The following is a 14,737-nucleotide window of genomic DNA, read 5'->3' as shown; positions in this document are numbered from 1 at the left end:
AGCCTGATCATCTGCTGATGGATTCTTCTGGAAACATGTGGAACACTCATGAAGGAGCTTTCTTCTCTTTCTTCCAGCAGATGTTGGTCTGCAGGAGATGTTTGGAGAACATCAGATCAGTCTGAGGAGCAGAAGTGAACATGTGGCTGAAGGAACTGAAGAAGCAGGAAGAGAAACGCTCTTCAACAGGGTCTACACTGAGCTCTACATCACAGAGAAACTGAGACAAGAGGGTCACACCCAACATGAGGTGATGCAGCTGGAGACAACCACCAAGAGCAGCAAGCTCCGTGGCACTGCAATCAAGAACCCAGACATCTTCAAAGTCTTCCCTGGCCAACACAGATCCATCAGAGTGGTTCTGACCAGCGGAGTTGCTGGAGCTGGAAAAAGCTTCTCAGTGCAGAAGTTCACTCTGGACTGGGCCGAGGGCTTGGAGAACCAAGACATCAGTGCTGTGGTTCCTCTGTCCTTCAGGGAGATGAACTTGATCAGAGATGAGCAGCACAGTCTTCTCACTCTGATCCAGCTGTTCCATCCAACACTCCAGAAGATCCCAGCAGAACAGCTGTCTGTCTGCAAACTTCTGTTCATCTTTGATGGTCTGGATGAAAGCAGACTTTCTCTGGACTTCAACAACAGTCCGGTGGTGTCTGATGTCACACACAAGTCCTCAGTCAACGTGCTGCTCACTAACCTCATCCAGGGACGTCTGCTGCCCTCAGCTCTGGTCTGGATCACTTCCAGACCTGCAGCAGCCAATCAGATCCCTCCTTCATGTGTGGACAGACTGACAGAAGTACGAGGCTTCAATGATGTTCAGAAGGAGGAGTACTTCAGGAGGAGGTTCCCAGATGAAGAGCTGTCCAGCAGAATCATCTCCCACATCAAGGGCTCCATGTCCCTCTACATCATGTGTGAAGTTCCAGTCTTCTGCTGGATCACTGCTGTGGTTCTGGAGAACCTGCTGACCACAGAGCAGAGAGGAGAGCTGCCCACCACCCTGACTGACATGTACTCCCACTTCCTGATGGTCCAGACAAAGAGGAAGAAGAACAAGTACCAGCAGGAACATCAGACAAGTCCACAAGAGCTGACAGAGACTGACAGGGAAGTTCTTCTGAAGCTGGGGAGGCTGGCATTTGAACATCTGGAGAAAGGAAACATCATGTTCTACCAAGAAGACCTGCAGCAGTGTGGTCTGGATGTCACAGAGGCCTCAGTGTACTCTGGAGTTTGTACTGAGATCTTCAGAAGAGAGTGTGAGATCTTTCAGAAACCGGTCTACAGCTTTGTTCATCTGAGCGTTCAGGAGTTTCTGGCTGCAGTCTACATGTTCCACTGTTACTCCAACAGGAGGGTAAAGGTCATTGAGGACTTCCTGGAGGCCAAAATGGAGAACCCATCCCTGGATGACTTTCTTAGTCTAGTCATGAAGAATTCCCAACAGAGTAAAACTGGACACCTGGACCTGCTGGTTCGCTTCCTTCATGGTCTCTCTGTGGAGTCCAACCAGAGAATCTTAGCAGGCCTGCTGGGTCAGACAGAGAAGAATCCAGAAACCATCCAGAGAGCCATCAACAACCTGAAGAAAATCAATGTCAGTGGAGTCTCTCCTGACAGAAGCATCAACATCTATCACTGTCTGATGGAGATGAAGGACCTCTCAGTTCATCAGGAGATCCAAGAGTTTCTGAAGTCAGAGAGCAAATCAGAGAAGGCACTCTCAGAGATCCACTGCTCAGCTCTGGCCTACACTCTGCAGACAGCAAAGGAGGTTCTGGATGAGCTGGACCTGTACCAATACCACACACCAACATATGAGAGTATACGGAGACTGATACCAGCTGTGAGGAACTGTAGAAAGTTCAGGTGAGTCCAGAAGTGATTGTGATGATACATCAGATTAGTAATGACATCTACAACATTCATCTTTTGGGGAATTTGTGGTCACACATTTCAATCCAACACCAGTATTACAAGAATCAACACAAACCAGCATTTAGATTTTATTTGTGGAATCAAGTCCAACTCTCCAGATCTTTTGGATTCTGTAAAAAAGATAACTGCCTCTAAACCAGATGGCTGATGGCTCCATTCAGACCTGCAGCTATTGAGGACTTTAGTGATCACAGATTCTGTTCAGTATTCTATTTAGACTTCTGTCTTCAGATTACAGAGAGTGATAGGTTTGAAAATGATGGGAAATAAAAATAACAGATGAAAATTAGATGCTTTTTCACACACATTAATGGTTCTTCTTCCACTTTCGGCTTCTCCCATCAGGGGTCGCCACAGCGAACGAGTCGCATGGTAAATTTGGCAATGTTTTACGCCGGATGCCCTTCCTGACGCAACCTTCTCAAACCGGGCTTGGAACCGGCAGAGGTAGAGAAGGGAACAGGGAGCAGCCCGGAGTCGAACCCGGGTTTCACGGACGGAAGGCGCCGCAAACCAGCACGAGCTAAACTGGCACACATTAATGGTTGACTGCTATAAAGCAGTCAGTTATCGATCGTCTCGTAACTTCTAGGGCATCAATGGCAAGCTACTGTGAAAAACGATTTCAATTAGAAGTTGTCGATTTTAAACAGGGCCTGTGTGGCGAACTTGCAAAAGTGACGTACTCTTATAACTTGGATGTTTTTCAATGGAATACTGTGAAAATTGAATGCATGCACCTATGGCTGGAACTAAACACATGAAATACACTGGATAATGACATATAAGGAATGTGGGCGTGGTTAGCAAAAAAACCTCCGTTGCTAAGGTCATCCAAGGTTTACTGTTTCCAATTCGTCTGAAACTGACGTAGTCTTGTTCGTTATCCCCAGGCGACCAAAACTTGATATTCTATCAACTCAGCAAATGTAGTTCTTACCAATATGACACTCTTTAGCAATGTTTTTTCTGAGTGAGTTGATGATGCTGATCGAAATCTGGCACTTTTAGCCATATTAGCATAACTAGCATAGTTAGCATAATTACCATCTTAAGCAATGAGTGTTTGAGTCAGTTGATGATACTGATTGCAATGCTAGTACTTTTAGCCACATTAGCATAACTAGCATAATTAGCCGTGCACATATTTTCACATAAATATATTTTTTTAGTAGTTGTACTTTTTTCACTTTATATATGGTCAAATTTGATCATTTCTTTCTTTCTTTCTTTTGTTCTGTCTTTCTTTCTTTCTTTCTTTTTTGCCAATTATTTCCTTTAAGTTTCATTTTCATTCAGCAATATAGCATTCAACACTGCATTTTCTTCTAGTTTGTTGTAGTATCTTCTGCCATTTCCTTTGGGCGCTTAACTACTGTTAGAATGTTTCAGCCATTTTAACCATTCAACTGTTAAAATGTTCAGCTCTTTCAGCTTTTTCTAGTTTTGACTTTTGGTCCTTCAAATCTTTGAACTTTAGAAGAAATTCAAGGATTATACAGACTATATTTCCTGTCCACTGTACCTGGTTGGTGGCATCATGGTATGGCACGTGAGCTGTTGTGTACAACTTAACTGGTTAAATTAACCCGGCACTTAACCTCGCACTTGCATTTTTCACAAAAATGTCTTTTTTGTTATTGTGCTTTTTTCACTTTATTTATGGTCAACTTTGATCAATTCTTTATTTATTTAGTTGCCAATTATTAACCTTTAAGTTTCATTTTCATTCAGCTATAAAGCATTCAACTCTGCATTTTCTTTTGGAAATGCATCTCCTTCTATTTCTTTTAGCATTGATATGTTAATGAAACAGTACAATGTCTAAAGGAAGAAACGGATGAAGAAATAAATGTCCAACTTCATACCAGCTTGAATTCCTCATAAGATCACCTGTTTCTGTCTTTGTTTCTCTTAACAGACTTTTAGGACCATGTGGACTCTCAGAGACTCACTGGGAAATTGTAGCCTCAGCTCTGAAGTCCAACCCGTCCCACCTGACAGAGCTGGACTTGAGAAACAATAGCCTGGATGATTCATCCATGGAGGTTCTGTGTTCTGGACTAGAGAGTCAAAACTGCAGACTGCAGACTCTGAGGTGAGAACATTGAAGCTGCTGGTTGGTTCATTTCCAGATTGTTTTTCAGAACAAAGATATTTCTATGGCAACAAAGGGTTCAGCTGTTGAAACCTTTGATAGATTTGAGTTTAAAGTGTCAGACAATAAACAAGAAGTCAAACTAATGACAGACTAGTCATCCTGATCAAACCTGCATAATAGCAAAGTCAAAGTTCAAAGACACAGTAGAGCATGTGAGCATGTGCACACACACACACAAGTGTGAGTGCAGACTAGAGAGGAAAAACAGTGAAAGAAGGAGAGTTTTGGTGAAGACAAGTGAAAGAAGTGAGTAAAGCTGCACAGATAGATGTGCAGCTGCGTGTCGTTTTAATGTCAAGGACCAGCTTTTGTTCTTATGCTCCCAGTTCCTGCAAAATCTATTTTTCATATTAAAATGGTTCTGGTAAATCTTCAGGGCCAAACTCGCCAAAAACAGTTCTGTTTTTTTTAAAGCTTGACTCAATTTCTATTTCTTTTTAGCACATGGAAAATGCCTAAATATCTCTTTTACAAGATTTCATAAATCAGCAACCTAGTTTTCTTGAATCTTCATTATCTGTAAAATGTCTGAATGGGGTTTAAACTTTCTTTGAGCATTTCATTTTGTGGCTCAATTATAATGTGATAAAGATTCTTCAATGGAAGTTTTTGGGGAGTTTTCTGTAGAGTCCAGACTGCAGACTCTGAGGTCAGACTCCATGATGGTCAGACTCCATGATTTAGTTGTGTTCAGATCAATATGATGACAAAGTTGTGTTGACACTAAACTGCAGACTGGCTGATGTTTGAGTTTCACACATCTGGACTTCTTTACTGAAGCAGCTGCATGTTGTCCTGAATGTTCCTGAATGTTCTTCTTCTCTGCTTCTGCTGGACTCTTCTGATCTGCTGCTGTTGCTTCACATCTTTGGACTTTTTCTAAACTTTCTGATCTTCTTCAGCTCTGAACTCTTTAGAAGAAGTGAAAGATGAAAAACATGAACTTTGTCTTTAAACTCAACTCTTTGTTCTGGATTCAGGTTGGTGAACTGCAGTTTGTCAAAGACCAGCTGTGCTGCTCTGGTCTCAGCTCTAAAGTCCAACACGTCCAACCTGACAGAAATTGACTTGAGTAACAACAACCTTCAGTCTTCAGAAGTACAGCAGCTCCAGGATCTGGTGGAGAGTCCAAACTCCAAACTGGAGACTCTGAGGTCAGTAGAGGGTTGGAGTCAGTCCAGCTGCTTCCAGATGTTTGGTCCTAAAGTTAGTCTGAGAGCAAAGATGCAGAGTTTCCTGTGAAGCTGCAGCTTCTCAGTGAAGCTCTGAGGAGAATGATGACAGGCTTCAGGACAACAGTCAGCCAATCAGAGCAGCAGAAGCTCCAACAGGTGAAGATGACAGGAAGCTGCCTCTCTGAACAGGACTGAAGCTCCTGCTGCTCTTTCTGCTGCTGTGCTGCATCACTGACTGACTGTCCAGGATCAGGAGACACTCCTTCATCTCTATCTCTCTACTTTCTCTTTGCAGGTGGAAGTAAAAGTGAGTCTGATGTTCCTCCTGGAGGAGCAGAGAGGAGCAGCAGCAGCAGCTGGTCTTTAGAGTTGTTGTGACTGGACAGTGTTCCTGGGAGGTGGAGAGCAGAGTGATGGAGGAATCAGAGGAAGTGGAGATGAGTGTCAGAGTTGCAGCATGAACTGATCTGAGATCAGCTCTTTTTTCTGTCTCAGCATCAAGTGGACAGTTATTGTGCTGCAGCTCCCCCAGTGGACTGATGGAGAACTGCCCTTCCTCTTCTTATTCTATCTTGGAGTGTTGATCTGAAACAGGGTTGGATTCAGATATTCAGCAGCTCCAGGATTGAGACAAAAAAACACATACTATATTATTTTTAAATGAATATATTAGTTATTATATATATATATATATATATATATATATATATATATATATATATATATATATATATATATATATATATATATATATATACACACACACACACACACACACACACACACACACACACACACACACACACACACACATATGTTTATATTAAAATGTCATGACTGGGCCTGGGCTGTAACGAGTATCCGAAAAATCGGGATATTCACGATCTGTTACTGAAAAATCAAAAATGAATACTTGTGACATCCAAGATCACTGAAGATCACTGAAGTGTGTTTCCAAGTGTAGTGGAAACACACTTCAGGCAATGTCATTACTGCTGTAATACTTCTAAGTACCGTACACGAACACCCAACAAGCTGAATGCACTATAATCAACAGAAGTAAACAAATCTTCAAAGTGTTCAGTGTTGCCAGATAGTCAGTTTTCCAGCCCAAGAGTCATAAAAAATGGACACATTGTTACCAGTAATTCATTAGCCGTAATTAGCACTTTTTAATTACATTTTCCGTTATATGTTACTTCTTGTTTTGATTGAAAGTCCAACTTTAAGGCATTTTATAATGACATTCCATCTGCCATCGTTGTAATCAGTCAAAGCAAAATAAAATAATTAGCTTCTATTACATTTTTTAACAACTTAAGAACAAATGTGAACTCATGTGTGCTTATTTTCCCTCAAGTTAAAAAAAAATCAAAGCAGGAAAGGGAAGAACAACTAATAAACACTAGGAGTACTGGTATTATTGGCCAATCATGATCAAAAGCGGAAACTGTTCTTCCATTTTTACTATTCATGAATATAAATGAGGTAAAATACAAGCATATATCTTTCTGAAAATTATTAAAGAGTACTTTAATTTTTTTCAAAGCCTACTCTTCTGAGCGTAAAAGTTTCCGTGCCTTGATAAAGCTAAATCAAATCATTTTCCAATTATTCCATAGAAGACAGTATTTTCTCAATTTTGCATGAAGAGGAAATTTTGTGCAGCACTAACAAAAAAAATATAAAAATTAATTAGAAAAAACAGAAGTTATCTTTTCTCTACTTCATTGCATCATAAATTCACATAAACTAGATCTGGAACTGGATGAAAATCTCTTGTCTTTGAGTTTTATGGATTTCAGCTGCATGTGTTCTGGTCTGGATCCAGATTGGTTCTTTTTTATGCTGTGCAATAGCTGATATAACCGATCAGAGCTGAGGGCCTCTGGTGGTAGACAGATGTTACAATATAGGTTATGTAGCTTCAGACACACCAGACGTCTTTTTTTATCAACTTCTTTGGTATTTGAGAATGATCTCCATTTTTTAATCTTTGTTTGATAATGGTTATGTTATTTACAGATCAGCTAATAAACATTCGCTATGGGACCACCTTTTCCATTCTCCCATTCGATTTATAACAAATACTCCCTTCAAAATTCGCTTCCTTATTCACTCAAAATAAAAATGTAATGGTTGCTGTTAATTTACAAAACTCTCTTTGGTCTTTCTCCTTATTTAACCCTTGTGCTATCCTAGGCACTTTAACTTTGGGAGTTGGGTCATCTAGACCCACTAGACAGTGCGCTGAACCTTTTTTCTTTAATGATTTGTGATCTTCACTGGTGTCCATGGATAACATGAAATCTTTCCACCTTTATCCACCTTGGTCATGGTAGGGAGAACACATATATGTAAGCATCGGGTCATCTGGACCCCACAGGATAGCACAAGGCTTAAGCCAGCTTTTAGACACATCATCCCCCATGTGCAACATCCGGTCATTGTGTTTTTTATCCTTTCAGTCTGCAGCACCTAGAGACTGGGATAATTAACAAAACACCCTTAGAATGGGTTGACACTTGATGCTGGTTCTTCCTCAGTGCCTGGCAATTGAGGGTCCCCTGTCCGTCCAATCACAGTTCATAGAAAGTCGAGCCATTTCTGATGTTTAGTTTGATTTGTATCATAGTTTATCGGAATACTAAACACTTTATTGTCAGGAGGCAGCTAAGCTGCTTTCCCAAATGTGCAGATTTCCAGCTGCATTCAGCTGCACGGTTTTCACAACAAACCCAGATCTCACATCAGTACCTGGGAACTTAACCCTTGTGCTATCTTAGCCACTTTAACATTGGGAGTTGGGTCATCTAGACCCACTAAACAGTCCGCTGAACCTTTTTTCTTCAATGATTTGTGATCTTCACTGGTGTCCATGGATTACATGAAATCTTTCCACCTTTATCCACCTTTGTCATGTTAGGGAGAACATGTTAATGGAAGGGTGGGGTCATTTTGACCCTACAAGGGTTAACAATGTCGACATACGGGTTGTGTGTGGGAAGATGCTGAGTATTTGTGTGTGTTCGCACACGTGCGTTTGTGTCCAGAACAGTACAGAACTGCTTGTGATTTGCAAATGTAGGCAAACTTATATATAACCATAACTCTGTTACTCCTTGCACAAGTATAGGATTTATTGAATCTTTGTTTGTAAACTGCAAGCCATTATCCTGAGGTGCATAGTCTAAATACAAGATAGTGATGAATTTACCCAAATTATTGATCATAGTGCTCTCTGTCTCTGAAAACTTGTCAAATTTGATTTCACTCCCTGTCTGCTTCCACTCCTGCTCCCAAGAGTTTGTCTCCAAGAAAAACATTGCAGCCACTCCAAACTGACATTTGGCTGAATTTAGCTCAAATTCATATTTTTTACATGTCCTATCACATCTTAAGTCTTATGAACTGCTTATGCTTATGAATATATACATCTGTCCTCCCAACTTCATTGATCGCTTTGACTAAGGCTACGTTCACACTGCAGGCTGAAACGACCCAATTCCGAATTTTTTGCCCCTAAGCGGCCCAATTCCGATCTTTTCATGACAGTCTGAATGACACAGATCCGATCTTTTCAATTGCGACCCAGGCCCCGTGGGTTTGCCGTCCTGAATCCGAATTGTAGCCGTTCTTTTCAATTGCGACCGCCGTCTGACCGGCCAGGCGATTTGATTCCGAACTGTACGTCATCGACACGCAACAAACGTCATCATTTTGCGTTAAAGTAGGCGGGAACGAGAACGTAAACAACAACCATGGTGGACGATGCTGCTGAGATCAGTCAGTGGAAGGGAAGCGAGATCCCCGATTGGATTATTATTTGGGCTGATCGCTCTTTTCAGGCCAAACTCCAGGGCTCTTATTGCAACTGGGCGGTTTTTGAAAAATTTTCCAGATAAATGGCAGAGCGTGGTGTTGAACCTTTACAGCTATAACTTTTTTTTCTTTCTCCCCTTCCGACCGTCACCGTGCTCAGAAGCGCAGGGGACCCGAGGCGATCCCCCTCCTCCTCTCTGTTCTGATCCTTAGACTCTCCAGAACGGGTTGATAAAGAGTCCATAGCATTTACTTTGGGGGAAACCTTCTTTTAGTCATCCTTCCTCCGTAACACACAACATGAATGCGCGCCCACACTGCCCCCCCCCCTATTCTCTATCGCTGCACGCGCTTGCACACACACATACACATTTCCATTCCACAACAGTGACGATCCCGACTCCATTGCCTTCTTAAAATGAGAAAATTTGTAATTGTGCTGCTCCTTCGTGAAAATAAATTTAATATTACAAAAAGAGCTCCGCATTTGACAACACTGTTGTTGACATCTGCTCCGCAAACAAGTGACGTCGTTCACCGTTGAGTATTCTTCTGACTTCTGCGCATGCGGGTCTCGTTTGGGTCGTGTCACGGTCACACTGGAGATCACAAAAGTTCGGATTTACTTGGAAATGTGAACGGTCTAGCAAACAATTCGGATTTTTTCAAAAAATCCGAATTGAGCATTAAGCCCTGCAGTGTGAACGTAGCCAAATAAATTCCATGTGGATTTGGATGATTTTCATCACAACTTGATTCAGTTCAAGGAGCTTGAATTAGACTAGTAAAAAATTAAAAACTACTAGTAAATACTGGTACAGTTAAAAAAGACATAACCATAGCTGGAAGCCCAAGTGCACAATTATAAGTCATAATAAATCTCTCAAAGCCAGAGGTGAAGCTTTTGCTGCAGTTTCCACACTTGTAATGTGCTCTTTTCTCCAGCAGGGGGAGGCAAACACTGGTTTGAAAAAAAATCGGTCGTTTATCCTAAAATATGTAACAATTTCTGACATTGATGACTTGAATCAGTGGAAGTAAAATTGACGTCACATACTTTCATGTTTTTGGAAGAACTGATAAGAATATGATCCCTTTCTGTCTTTACTTTCTACATTTACTTGATGTTTATTTTTCACTTTCTACCATTTGACTCCTATTCACATTTTTGTTACAGTTTTAATAAACAAAGTTAAATTAAAAAGTGTTGTAAAAATTGATTTGACCAAAATGATGATTATTTGGTTCAACATGTTTTGTTTAGAAAATGTAAGAAATAAGAATGGAGGAGTTTGAGATAATTTTCTGCTTTGTCATTTTTTCCTGAATAAGAAAAAACATGCTAACATGAAAATCAAAGTTAGCTGGTAGTTATTAACTCTGATGACAGTTCCTCCATTATTGTTTCTACTTTGAAAATAACTTTTTTAAGTGAAGGAAATGGAGCTGAGAAAAGTGATGGATTTAAGATGAGGGACTGTTTCCTCCATCACTTCTGACAAATGATTCTCCTCATCAAAGCCTGTTGTGTTGCAGAGACGATTTCCTTTTCCTTAAGAAGTCAGAACCAGCAAAATAGTAAATCAATCCAATACTGTGACACGTCAAACATTTACAAAGAACTAGTCCTACAAGTAGACGTTTAGACAAGAAGACGTAGATTTGGAAAAGGTCAAAGTTCAAACCAAACTTAGCTCTTTTGTGTAAATATTAGCAGTAATTTGATGGACGTGTGGAGGCCTTCCCAGCTGGATCGGTCAGTACATATGGACAAGATAGTTTTAAGATAACTTTGAAGGATGGCACACACAGACAGAAGGAGTGTTTGAAAGAAGGTCCCAGTCTTCTCTGCTGCTGCTTTGACTCTTCATGTTAGCTCCTCCTCCTCACCACCACTGTGACTGATGTCTTCAAACTCCTTCAGAAACCTGGGGCCTCATTTATAAAACTTTGCGTAGGATTTGCGTCAGAAGTGGCGTACGGATGAAAACTAGGACGTGCGTACGCACAGAAATATTCGGATTTATAAAACCGTGCGCACGCACATCCTACGCATCTTTCCCTTAATAAATCACAACCAATTCTAAATGCAGCGCAGCTTTTGCGGCGTCATGACACGCCCATAGTTGCCCATAAATAGTCCGTGAAACGCCCACAAATTAATATTCATGGCTTGCTAAATCATGGCAAACACAGAGAGGAAATCAAAAAAACGTAAACTTCATTCAATGTGAAGTAGAAGTTATCGTTGGCGAGGTGGAAAAGAGTGCCCACAGTGTGGGCATTACTAATGCCAAAAAGGCACGTGAGTGGCAAACGGTGGCAGACACGTAAATGCTGTAACCTCACAACCTGGACCGTGGCCGAAATAAAAAGAAATCAAAGAAATGATCGGACATCAAAGTCGAGGCAAAAAAACGTCTAGCGCTGCATCTGCAGAGTGTGTCCGCCACGGGCGGGGGGGGGGGGACACCGGAGCTGACCCCTCTTGATGAGAGACTGGCGGCTATTATTGGGGAATCCCTATTAAGTCCCCCTCATCGGCGTCCCCCTCCCCCTCCGTCACTCGGTGACTGTGGTGACTGAGGCGGAGGGGGACGCCGACGCGCCAGACGCACCGGGTGACACAGGTAAGAGAAATAATTAAAATTAATGCAGTCAAGTCACATGTATGCAGGCTACACAATTACAGATTATTAATATAGAACAATTTTATTTTAGTTGCTAGGTGTTCCAGCGGGGCCAGAGGTTACGATGCTTCCGCTGAGCAGCCGTCTGGACCCAGCGTCTCCACGGCACGCGGCTCTCAACCCTCCAGCAGTGGGCGTGTCCTCACCGATGCAGTCCTTGAAATGCAGAGGGAAGTCAGTAGTTCAATCAGAGAGGTGGCCAAGGAGTTGGGCGAAATCAAGATCGCCCTGACTGAAATAAACTGCACGATGAGGGAATTCTTAAATAAATAATATTTTCCACACCTCTTTTTCTTTATAAGCGACGCATCACTTCCAAGCGCTGGCGCACAGCAGCAGCATTTGGCTCAAATGCGTGGGGATGGGGTTCAGGGTCGGGGCCAACACAGCAATCGGCGCCAGGGGGTAGGGGCACGTTTTTAAGCTGTGCCACATTGTGTAGCACAGCACATGCCAGCACGATTTGGCACACACTGTCACTTTCACGTGTTTCTTCCATCTGCCGACGGTGTCGCCGTTTCTCATTTCCCCCGTTTTTGTGCGTACGCCTGGGTCAGAGCTTGCGTGGAGGACCGCATATTTTCCCGTCAAGTTTGCTTTTTATAAATCTCAACTATTGCGTAGAGAGTGGCGTACGCCTTCTTTTGTGCGTACGCAACGTTTATAAATGAGGCCCCTGTTTTCTGATGAAGGTCTACCATCTCCTCCCTGTTGCTGCTTTCAGTCCAGACTCAGCCTGTCGTGGACATGGAGCATCTGTTCAGAAAGCAGCGTTTTGGACGTCATTTCTCCATTTTGTCCTGTAGGAGGCGCTCCTGAACTGCAGTCCAGCTTTGGCTTGGCTTGGATTGGATGGTTGGAATCCTCTCCTTGCAGATTCTGGATCTTTCCAAGTCTGTTTGTCTGCTTTCAGCTCAGAATCCCTTTATCTTCCTAAAAAAACAAACCTGACAGGAAATGTTGGACTGAGACGGAAGCAGCAGTTTCTGGAAAACGGGAATTTTCTCTGGGAAAAGGCCCAGCTTTCACATGTCAGAAAGTCAGATTGTGTCTGATTTTAGAAAAAGACCCACAAAGAAAAGAGACTTTCCAGTGGAGGGGTCTGGAAAAGTTGTAGAAATGCTGAGAGTGTGTCTGTCCACAGGAGAACGGACCCATGTGACAAAGGTCCTTTAGGTCAAGACTGAGGTCAAAGTTTGACTTGAAGGAACATCTCAGAAGTCAGGATGATTCACTCCAGAGAAAAGCCTTTTTCTGTGAAGAATTTTTTAAAAAGTTTTCATCAAACTAATAATCTGAAAACCAGATGAGAATTCACAGCAGGAAACACATGCAGGAAAAGATTTCAGTTGAGGTGAACTAGAAAAAGTGGTGCATGTGGGAGGGAACATTTATAAAATCTTTAAAAACACAATAAATCCCAACATTTCCACCGCTTAGCCTAAGTTTGTGTTTCATGAAGCTGTGTGTGTTCAAGCTCCGCCCCCAGTAGCGTCTCATTAGGCTTCTGAATTAAACTCAACATGTTTAGAAGAGTTTCAAAGCTAAAACCACCATAGAACAATCTATCTGTTTTAAAATTAAAACGTTCAGATCTGCAAAATACAGATTTCTTTGATTCATTCTTGATTCATTCAGCCTCTGCCCCAAATTTTATATTGTTGTGCTTGTTTTCTGTGTTCTGGTGTAAAGCACTTTGTTTTGTGTTCTTTATAAAAAGTGCAATATAAATAAAGATTAATTTGAATAAATGTGTTTGTGTTTCATAGATTCAAATTGAATCCACAAAAGCAAAACTGATGTCTTACATTCCTGCAGATAGAGGTTGACTGATTCCTCTCACCATGGAAGCAGAGCTTTTTAGCTTTTTTCTCCAACCATGTAGGGACTTGAACCCTCAATCTTCTGATCCGAAGTCAGACGCCTTGTCCATTAGGCCACATGGTCTGTGATGATGTCATGGTCCAGCTGAAAGTGGACAAAAGCATCATCCAGCTGAAGAAGAGGAGGAGCTTCTGCTGCCTCAAAGAGGAAGGTGGAGGAGGTGAGAGGCTGCACTGGAGCTTTGGACCAAACCCTGTGATGGACTCACAACATCTCCAGGCTGTTTCCAGCATCACTGTTTCATCTGAAGAAGCTCCAGGCTGAAAGCTGCAGCAGCTGCAAACATCTGGACTTCCTGCTGCAGCTGGAACTGCTGAAGAATTGGAATGAAGTTTAGTGGCTGAACTTCTTGTAGGTCCTGCTTGGTTCAGGTTGTTGCTGGTGGTGGAAAGAGCTCCTGCAGACCTTTCTGCTGTTGGAAGGATCTTCTGTCTACAGACTCTCTGATGCTTCAGCAGGAGGCGCTGCAGTGTGCTCCTCCTCATGAGTCCTGAAGCTGCACCGTCAGCTGCAGAGCTTCAAGCTGCTTCCTTCTCAGACTTTCCACTTTCTTTTGCTGTCTGGCTCTGATGCTACTGCTGCAGAAAAACCAGCAGCTGCAGAAATACTCTGCAGAGACTCAGAGAGAGGATGGAGGCAGCAGATGCAGACTGGGGGTGGAGCCTGGAGATGACTGCAGCTGATAAAGGTCAGAGGGCGGAGCTTCATCAGAATGAAGGTGTTGCTTGGATTCTGACTTGATGCATGTCTATTTCCAAGCTTCAGAGCTGCTTCTTCACAGCTTTATCCACAGTATGGAAATAGACCACAGCAGTCTGCAGCTTTCTGTGGCGGAGCGGTCATCACACTGAAGAAATGTTGGTAGTTTGATTCCAGGTGAAAGCTCCTGTTTCCTCACACTGAGGATTCCTCTCACAGACTACAGCAGATGCAGATGTTAGCAGCTGCATGGACTGACTCCAAATAACACTTAAAAGTTGTGTTTTTTTTTATCTTGGTACTTAATCATAATTAAAGGGTCTATACTGAGCAAAAATAAAATTTTTCATGAAACACAACATCAA

The 14,737-nt window shown here is 42.2% G+C and overlaps 1 protein-coding gene and 1 non-coding gene across 2 annotated transcripts in view; one reads left to right on the top strand and one right to left on the bottom strand.

Moving 5' to 3' along the window:
* LOC105355408 (NACHT, LRR and PYD domains-containing protein 12-like) overlaps positions 1 to 14,737 on the top strand; it is a 768,227-nt gene that overhangs the window by 8,712 nt on the left and 744,778 nt on the right. The window lies entirely within an intron of this gene.
* On the bottom strand, positions 13,664 to 13,736 carry trnar-ucg. The gene has a single exon. It is a non-coding gene; the product is annotated as a tRNA-Arg (tRNA).

This window comes from Oryzias latipes, chromosome 2, assembly GCF_002234675.1.
Source record: "Oryzias latipes chromosome 2, ASM223467v1".
In the NCBI taxonomy this organism is placed as follows: Eukaryota; Metazoa; Chordata; class Actinopteri; order Beloniformes; family Adrianichthyidae; genus Oryzias; species Oryzias latipes.
Note: the sequence above shows the minus strand (reverse complement) of the source record. Positions and strands in the feature narration are given on the sequence as shown.